Genomic DNA, 9,310 nt, shown 5'->3' with positions numbered 1-9,310 from the left:
TCATCGTCCCGACGTGCCCGCTGCGCTCAGGCCGAACACGTGCCCGTATCACGCCGGATCGGACCCGTCGGGCTGAGCTTCGTTTCCCCCTCAGACTGAAACATGTTCTTCAACAACGCCAGCGCACGACCTGCTGCGACTCTGAGCCGCATCACAGAGAACAAAAGGCTGAAATCAAAGAGTCAGAATGAACGTTTTAAATCAAACGTATTAATGTTTACATGTGTCGAGTTTGCACGAAGGACAGGAAACTGTCGCACAAAGTTAAAAACAGGCAGGGAAACATGGACGCAGCTGCAGGGTCACAGTCAGGAAACACCTTCACCTGCATTCTACCTGAACGCCACCAGAGGGCGACAAATACTTCCAGTCCTACAGAAGTCAGAGGAACCAATGACCTCTGACCTCTGCTCATTTTGGGTCATACTGAATAAATCATCAAGCCTGTAAATTTTGGTCACACCAGGTTTTAGGCGACAGCAGCCCCACCCGTGAAACACCGCCCGTGAAACACGGCGTCCCCGCCTCGCTTCTGTTCCTCGGCGACATCGATACATAACAGACAAACAGCCCGGAGCACCTTGAGCATGCTGACAGAAGGGAAAGCGTGAAACGGGCATGTCTGTAACGTGTTCCTCGCAGGAAGTTCAAGCTTCAGCTTCAGCCTGAACAAAAAGCTTCATCCAGACGCTGATCTGTGTCAGAGGAGGGAAATGAGGAGAGGCGGGGAGGGGGGCGTGTAGACGATGTCGGGGGGCGGGTCACCGTCTCTGCTGGCTGTAGACGGGGAAGGCCAGCGTGACGTTGAGCGAGTCGTTGTGCTGGACCAGCGACGTGTGCTGGTAGTGCAGCACCAGCTCCTTCAGCGAGCCGTACAGGTTGTAGGGCTCGGCGAAGCCGTAGCCGGTGCTCATCTTGTTGATGACGCAGTGCTTCACCTCGCCATCCACCCTGTGGGAGGGAGGGAGAGAGAGAGAGAGAGAGAGAGAGAGAGAGAGAGAGGTGAGACTGAGGCTGGGCCAGAGACTCGTGTCTGTAATGGTTGATCAGCTCCACCACCGAGCTGAAGGTCAGGGGGTCGGAGAAGCCGTACTTCCCCTCCCGATGGAAGATCTTTATCAGCTTGTTGTTGCCTCCTTTCCTGCAGGTGACGAGAGAACGGAGAGCTGGTCAACTCAGAGCCCGCGGCATCGTCCAGACACAAAGCAGACAGTCGTGCTGTGGACGTTTACTGCACAAACAAGACTGTAACTGTGCAAACCACGAAATCTGTAAATCAGCTGGAAGACGTAGAGCCTTGGCCCCCTGGTGGGCAGTGAGGGCGCTGCAGGTGAGCAGCCACAGATCACTGAGAATAAATTATTTTTATAGGATTTCAAAAATGTGAATTAACGAGTATAAGGTTGTTTAACTTTGTATTCTTACAAGATTAGCAAAGGTTTCATCCTGTTCCACATTCTATTCAACTGTTAATGTCGACTTTCAGCTGAACGTTTCTCTCAGCTTTATTTATCCACGAGTTTTGGCTCTTCCACCCGTCACACCTGTAGATCAGTCAGTCTTTACATTTAAACATTATTTAAATGCTTCATTTTTGTTTATTGGATTTTGAACCTGTGTTTGAAAAGCCGGTGATGCACTGAGAGCTTTACCTCAGAGTCAGAGTGTAATCTCCGTGCATCTTGGTGGAGGCGTCTCGGACCAGAAACGTACCGTCGGCCGTGAAGACTTCACAGGTTTAGGAGGTAAAGCTGAAACAGAGAGCGAGAAGGAGGAGTCACACCCCGAGATGGAGTAGTTACGTCTCTTTGATGGATGAATAGGGCTTTTGTAGCGTGATGTCACTAGAGGGAGCGTGGCCAGATTTTTGGTTGAGGCGCCATGTTTCTGGGCCAAACAAAGTGCTAGCGAAAGAGGAGCAAAAGTACACGGATAACAACAGCTATGGTTCGTACTTTCTGTGCGGTATGACTGGTAAGAGAATAAGCTTGAAAATGGTTTATCTCTTCATTCTTTCCCCACCTGGAAGCAACATGAGGCAGCTCGTGTATCGGATGTTACCAAAAGAAGGCGTCTAGTCTGGATAGCAGCTGTGAGATGAGCTGATATCCAGTTCTCGACCATCCACAGATATCTGTTGGTGTGCTCCAGTATTTTTATTGCGGTAAGTTATAAATATGTTCATATCACTCTTTATAGCCTATTAGTTTTATTTGCGATGCACTCTGAGCTCATAGCAAATTAGAACAAACATCCTACTGAGTGATTTTGCAGAACTACCTTCTATTTATAGAGTTGCTAATTGTTTTTCATTATTGCAGACAAACCAGCCTATGAAATGCATGAAATATTGTGACTTGGTTCCAACACACACATGGGGCACTAAGAAAGCCCTGCTTCAAACTACATGCTACATACCACCATGCCAATCAGATTACTTCTTCCATGTGAGGGTGAAGAGGTGACCCTTGTGGATAAGATGGTGAAGGTTTGCTGCGTTTTGGTGAACATGTGCCCCAGTGTGGCAGTAAAACCAGGGAAAATACTCTTGTTAAATACTCTTAAAAGTCTTGTGCTGTACATGTAGTGATAAGTTTTCAAAAGAGACAGTAAATTACAGAATGCTAGTAGTGGGTGATATTATTTAAATGCTGTCATGATTTTATGTGAACATTTTGTCATTTGTAAACTATACATGACGTGGCCTGTATTTGTTGATTCCACATTGTAACTGATGTGATGTTCTACAAAGTGGTTTTAATTTTTAAAAAAAGACAAACAGTTGTTTGTTTCTTTATTCAACTTTTGAACAGTGTTACTTAGTAAGTACATATTCAGTAAATGCAAATTATTTACATGGCCCCCTAAATTAAAACATTATGGGTTATTCAGAACAGAACTATACTTGGAGAAATATTTTCCCATCAGTTGATCCAACTCCTCCACAGTAGCAGGTGGAATTTTCCCTTTTTGAGGACGGCTCCTTTTACCTGTCACTACGGATGGTCTGTTTATGTTTTGATCAAGAGCCTTTTTTGGGCAGCTGGAGAGGAGAAGTCTATCTTATGGCCAACCTCTGGCTGTATCTTGGTCCCATTACCCAGCAAAACCCAGTATGCAGGTTCATCTGTAACAGTCCTTGTTAGGGATGGGTATCGAAAACCGGTTCTTGTTGAGAACCGGTTCCCACTGTTTCAATTCCTTGGAAGTGTTTGCCATTTTTACAAACGATTCCCTTATCGATTCCAGTCGCCCCGAATGACGTCACCACGTTGCGGAGCGTCATTTACCTGGCAGGAAACATGGCGCCTAAGCGGCTCAAACGCTCAAAAGTTTGATTATACTTTATGAGAACCGATGACAACAGGGCAACTTGCAAAGTAGATACTTCATTTAAGGGAGGAAACACTACGAATATGCAAAAGCATTTGCTCACAAAACACACGATGACCTTAAATGAATGTCGTGTTTTTAATTCCGCTCCGGACTCGTGAATCTCAACCCAGCAGCAGCGGTAACGTTTGCACGTCCTCTCCCGTTAATGCGGCAGGTAAATAATCAACTAACAGTGCATATTATGTTAGCGCGATCTGCCTTATTACAAAACCTGCCATTACTGTACATGTAGGTGACCATGATGAGAGAGACAGAGTCTGGCTCAGATGCTGGCAGTTCTCGCTGCAGTCTACCGATAGCGTCTCCTTTCAGGCAGGATAGACGAATGTCACCGAACAGTGACTCAGTTTGTGGTCAAAGGCTTGCACCCATTTGCCACAGCAGATGATTTTCGGTAAGTGAATGTGTTTAATTGTAGGCAGGGACATTACTGGATATTCTTGTGTAATTGCTACAGAATAATTTATGTTATACTTTGTTATTGCTACAGAAGAATATTTATTTTATTATTTTACATTTACAATTTTTTTCCCCGGGGTCCCTGTGACACCCCATTGAAGAGCCGTAGGCTGTGGATCTCTTAAGATCTCATTGCTGGGTTTGTAAGGCCATGTTACTCCTAAATGTCTGTCTTGTTCAAAGAGAAGAAATAAAACAAAGTTCTAAGCTAATCGACCTTAGTGTTCTCCTTTTTTTTAAAAAAAAGAATCGATAAGAGAATCGAATCGTTAAAATCTTATCAATACCCATCCCTAGTCCTTGTGCCACGGATCAACACTGTTGCTTCTACATTAAACAGAAGAGCAGCGACATGGCTGCAGGTCTCCAAGACTCCGGCTATACAGCTGCAGTGGGCGGCTTCAACCTTCCCTGTGATGCTCACAGTGACCCATGGCTGCAATGCTGCAATTCAGTCTTTAAGAGTGCAGGACCTGAAACACACACAGACAAAGTTCATTTAAAGACAAGAACTTTAATAAGCCAAGGCCGACACAAATGTGTTTTATTTACTTTCAAATCCATTTATCATAAATGTAACAAAGTGTTTTTATGTATCCATCTATAGAACGCTGCATGTATTTTAAATCTGAATGGTTTTTTTTTATCTGCCAGCAAAATATGAACCTAAAGTATGTAATGCAAGGATGTAATCACTTTCAAGAGGGAGAACGCATAAAGCTTGACTTTAAGTGACAATTATGGACACCTAATATGACAAGGAGATTCTGCAGGTCATTGATCAATGTATAAAACCAAAATAGAAAGTATTTTTAGTTACAAAGGACATAAACACGGAAGAAAGATGTGTAATCAGGATTATTTATAATAAATACGAATTAATTAGTGCAATTTCTTTAACCATAGAGAATGAATAAAAAATTCAGGACAGTGTCACATCAATGCACTGAACTCACTGTTATCCCTCTAACAGCCTCCACATGTTCTCACTGTATTTTCCCCTCATGAATGAATTTTTGCTAGCACTAATCTGAATGTTCGGGGGGAAATCAAACGCATTTTACTCGCAGTACTCAAGCTGACTTACCTTTGTTTGAATGACGGCGTACTCACGAGGTGGAGGCTTAAAAATAACCAAATCTTGTACCCAGTCCTTCGTGAATTGGATGCGCGCCTCCAGAGATTTATAATGGCGAAATTGGTGCGCCGTGTATGCGCTGACTCCACAGACAAGGTACAAGAATATATCAGCCTAAATCAAAAGCGGTTGGTCTTCAGAGTTTCTACTCCACTGCTGTTATTTCATACGGGTCCACATTTCCAATGCACGCTATTTTTTGCAAGTACTGTCTCTTTGCATCCAGATGCAATCTGTCTCTGTACCGTCCTTTTAATGCGGTAACTCTGCATTGAATCATATCTGTTATCAACCTCTGTCTCTCTTCCACAGCATGTCTTTATCCTGTCTTCCTTCTCTCACCCCAACCAGTGGCATGGAGATGTTGTGGAGATGCTGATAGAGTTTATATTTTGGAACATTACATTGTCTAGCAGGATTGCATTACAAATCTGTCTCAGTGCGATGGCATTATTTGCAATGGCCATGTTGCATATTTCTCGTTCTTGTTGTTCATTTAGAAGTTTTCTTCTGCCGCCCACTTGAGGCTGTCGTCCAATCCTAGACATACAAGTCAAAGGTCAACACTGTGAATTTGTTACAAAATGAGTTACCAATGTAATTGTACTGCTGTTTTATGGCACAGTGACTGGAATACTATTCACAGTATTTTCTCCATTTTTTTTCTTTGTCATTTTTATAGTATCATATAACATGACATGAAGATATTACAGTACTCTTGGCCTACACACACACCAACACTGAATAGTTCAATAGCATAGTTCTGTACCTGTTTTCCCTGCGAAAGGTTTGGATGATGGAGGAGACTGTAGACCGAGGCACATTAGGCTGCACTCGGCGACCTGCCTCTGCCATTGTGAGGCGATGGTTTATAACGTGGTCAATAAGGGTGGCCCGGATTTCATCTGGGACATCATGGTGCCTCCGTGCTCCTCGGCCTCTTCCCCCTATTCCTCCACGCATTCTCACTCCTCCTCTTCCTCGAGCAGGAAGTTGCTGTTGTACTTGGCGAGGTGCTTCCATGTTCACACTGCAAATGAAACTGGCCCCGGGCCAAGCTCTGTCTATATACTTTTGGCAGCAGTCATAATCAAAGACAACACCTGTCAGGTATCTAAACAACCTGTTTGATTGGTCATCTGAGATGTGGGAAACTGCTCCTTCGTTAGTTCTAATTTCACCTGATTGATTGTCAAGTACTGTCATAACTTTATCAAATGTTCCAAGACATACTTTCATGGTATTATATCTTTGACTAATTTTGACAGTTGAACAGACAATTGTGCATATGATGACTTACACAATGAAACCATGCTGATATGTTTTGGAGTGAGTAACCATTTCACTGAAAAATCAACTAATCAGTTTAGATCGCCAAGATCTATTTATTTGGAAAATGTGCTAAATGTGGGCTCGTTGTGCTAACTGTAGCTACTTGTACATAATCATTTGAAAAGAAGCACAGAGTCACTTGAGACATGTACTAAAGCATTTGCAATTTGATAAAACCAATGAAAAATGACATTCTGTTGTGAACAATTGCAAGGTGGTTTGGAGATTTGTCCATGTTATTTTGAGAATGTCATCTCGGTTTCAGGAAATGAGCCAAACCAATCGAGAAAAACTGTAATACAAGGGGTTGGCATCAAGTTTTCAGGAATTACAGCCATTTTTACACATGGCCCTAAAGGGATGCAAAACATTACAGATTTGTGTAAATGAAATGTGGGAAACTAATTGCCTGAAGGAAAAAATATAAATTCATTATGAGGCTATGTGCAAGCTTAATTCACTCATGGCACTTCAAAGTCAGCAGTCATCCTTCTGAAAATCTGATTTTCTAATTTTTCATTCTGGTTATGGCCCTTTATGAGTTTCAACTAATCCTGATCAACTTATACAGCAACAATGGAAAAAACAGCCTAATTTAACTTCATGTTAGTTTCATGCTTAACTGATGATCTCATAATCGAAATTGATTCTTGCCTTGTCCAAGTGAATTTTGTGATAAATGACACTTTTAGATATTCTGAAACTCTTTCCATCATTTCAGAAGTATGCCAAAGATGTTCAAACACTCTTTATTATCAAATCTTGTGTGTATTTATATGAGGTAAAGATAAACGTTTGTAATGTCAAAACCTGCTGTGCCATAAAAACTACTATGCATCATGAATTGTGAGTTTAAGACCAAATTCATTTGGTTTGTAAACTCACACCACAGCTGGTGTTATTCCATTTTTAAAGTGGTACACAATCTGCAGACTCTCTATTACATTTTATTCTTGGTGATTGTAATCTTAAGAAATCACTGAACAATTTCTTTCAATATGTCACTTGTCCTACAAGGCATAACAAAATGCTGGATTTGTCTTATGGACCAGTTAAGGGGGCATATAAGTCTGTGGCTGGACCTGCGCTAGGTTCTTCAGATCACAATGTTATTCACCTCCTCCCTGCTTACAGATCTGTGATTAGGAGGGAGAAGGCCTGTGTGAAGCGGACTAATGTCTGGACAAAAGACAGTTGTGTTGCCCTTCAGGGGTGTTTTGATTGCACTGACTGGTCCTTGTTTCAAGAGAGCACTTCTGATTTGGATGAACTCACTGATGTGGTGTGTGGCTACATCTCTTTTTGCAAAGACTCTGTGGTTCCAGTCAGAGAATTTAAGACTTTCTCCAATAACAAACCGTGGCTCTCTAAAGATATTAAGGATCTGATTCTTAAAAGGAAAATTTGCTTTTAATGAGGGAGACGTTGCCACTGTGAGAATATTGAGGAAGGAGGTGAGGGCTGCAATAAAGATTGCCAAGATGAGGTACAGAATAGAGATTGAGTCAGAACTCAGCAGTAACAACCTCCAAAGAGCTTGACTAGGTATGAAAACAGTGGCAGGGCTACACACGAAAGGTAAAAGTAGCATTACCTTAGATGGGTTTACCTCTGACAAACATCTGGCAGACAGTCTTAACAGTTTTTACCTTCGTTTTGAGAACTATGACTGTTCTAGGCAGACCAGCACACTGAGGGAAAGGACTATCACTCCCCCATCTATTTGTATTGATGAGAGGGGGGTAGCTAATCTTTTTAGACACACCAAAAGCAAGAGTCAGAATCAGAATCAGAATCAGAATCAGAATACTTTATTGATCCCTGGGGGAAATTATTTTTTGTTACAGTGCTCCATTTTAAACCAACATTAAGACAAGACAGACAATACGCTAACTAAGAATAGTACAATATATACATATATATACATACATACATACATACATAAGTCACTTATAAATAAATATTTGGAAAAGAAACATGTGTAGCTGTAGCAGCAAACAGTGTGTTAAGTGGATGCGTTGTACAGGGAGCCACAGGCAGGAATGATTTCCTGTGTCGTTCAGTGGTGCTTTTCGGTAATCTCAGTCTCTCACTGAACGAGCTCCTGTGACTGACCAACATGTCATGGAGTGGGTGGGAGGTGTTATCCAACATTGTCTTTATCTTGGACAGCATCCGCCTCTCCGACACCACCTTGAGGGAGTCCAGCTCCATCCCCACAACATTGCTGGCCTTACGGATCAGTTTATTAAGTCTGTTGGCATCTGCGACCCTCAGCCTGCTCCCCCAGCATGCAACAGCATAGAGGATCGCACTGGCCACAACAGACTCATAGAAAATCCTCAGCATTTTCTGGCAGATGTTGAAGGACCTCAGTCGCCTCAAAAAATAGAGACGACTCTGGCCCTTCCTGTAAAGTGCTGTGGTGTTTTTAGCCCAGTCCAGTTTATTGTCAATGTGTACTCCAAGGTATTTATAGTCCTCCACAATGTCAACACTGACCCCCTGGATTGAAACAGGGGTCAAGTGTTTCCTGGTCTTCCTGAAGTCCACGATCAGTTCCTTGGTCTTTGCCACGTTGAGCTGCAGATGATTCTGCTCACACCACGTGACAAAGGAGTCGACCACAGCCCGGTACTCTGTCTCATCATCCCTGCTGATGCATCCAACCACCGCAGAGTCATCAGAAAACTTCTGAAGATGGCAGGTCTCTGTGCAGTGGCTGAAGTCTGTGGTGTAGAGGGTGAAGAGGAAGGGGGAGAGGACAGTCCCCTGTGGTGCCCCTGTGTTGCTGATCACCTTGTCAGACACACACTGTGGGAGACGTACATATTGTGGTCTTCCTGTCAGGTAATCAACAATCCAGGACACCAGAGAAGCATCCACCTGCATCGCTGCTAACTTATCACCCAGGAGGGTCGGCCTGATGGTGTTGAAAGCACTGGAAAAGTCAAAAAACATGACCCTCACAGTGCTCGCCGGCTG

The 9,310-nt window shown here is 43.1% G+C and overlaps 2 long non-coding RNA genes across 2 annotated transcripts in view; one reads left to right on the top strand and one right to left on the bottom strand.

The window, feature by feature from the left end:
• Positions 1-1,012: 1,012 nt before the first annotated feature.
• The window catches only part of LOC143421551 (uncharacterized), a 41,691-nt gene continuing 33,393 nt past the window's right edge, over positions 1,013-9,310 (bottom strand). Inside the window, exons 2-3 of the long non-coding RNA XR_013101231.1 lie at positions 1,653-1,751; positions 1,013-1,141 (exon numbers count right to left, since the gene is read on the bottom strand). This is a non-coding gene — a long non-coding RNA (uncharacterized LOC143421551). The remainder of the gene's footprint in view (positions 1,142-1,652; positions 1,752-9,310) is intronic.
• LOC143421552 (uncharacterized) lies at positions 1,137-9,036 on the top strand. The gene is made up of 3 exons (XR_013101232.1): positions 1,137-1,330; positions 2,030-2,164; positions 2,322-9,036. It is a non-coding gene; the product is annotated as an uncharacterized LOC143421552 (long non-coding RNA).

Source organism: Maylandia zebra, linkage group LG12, assembly GCF_041146795.1.
Source record: "Maylandia zebra isolate NMK-2024a linkage group LG12, Mzebra_GT3a, whole genome shotgun sequence".
NCBI lineage: Eukaryota > Metazoa > Chordata > Actinopteri > Cichliformes > Cichlidae > Maylandia > Maylandia zebra.
The sequence above is the reverse complement of the archived record's forward strand: the minus strand, read 5'-3'. Positions and strand labels throughout refer to the sequence as shown.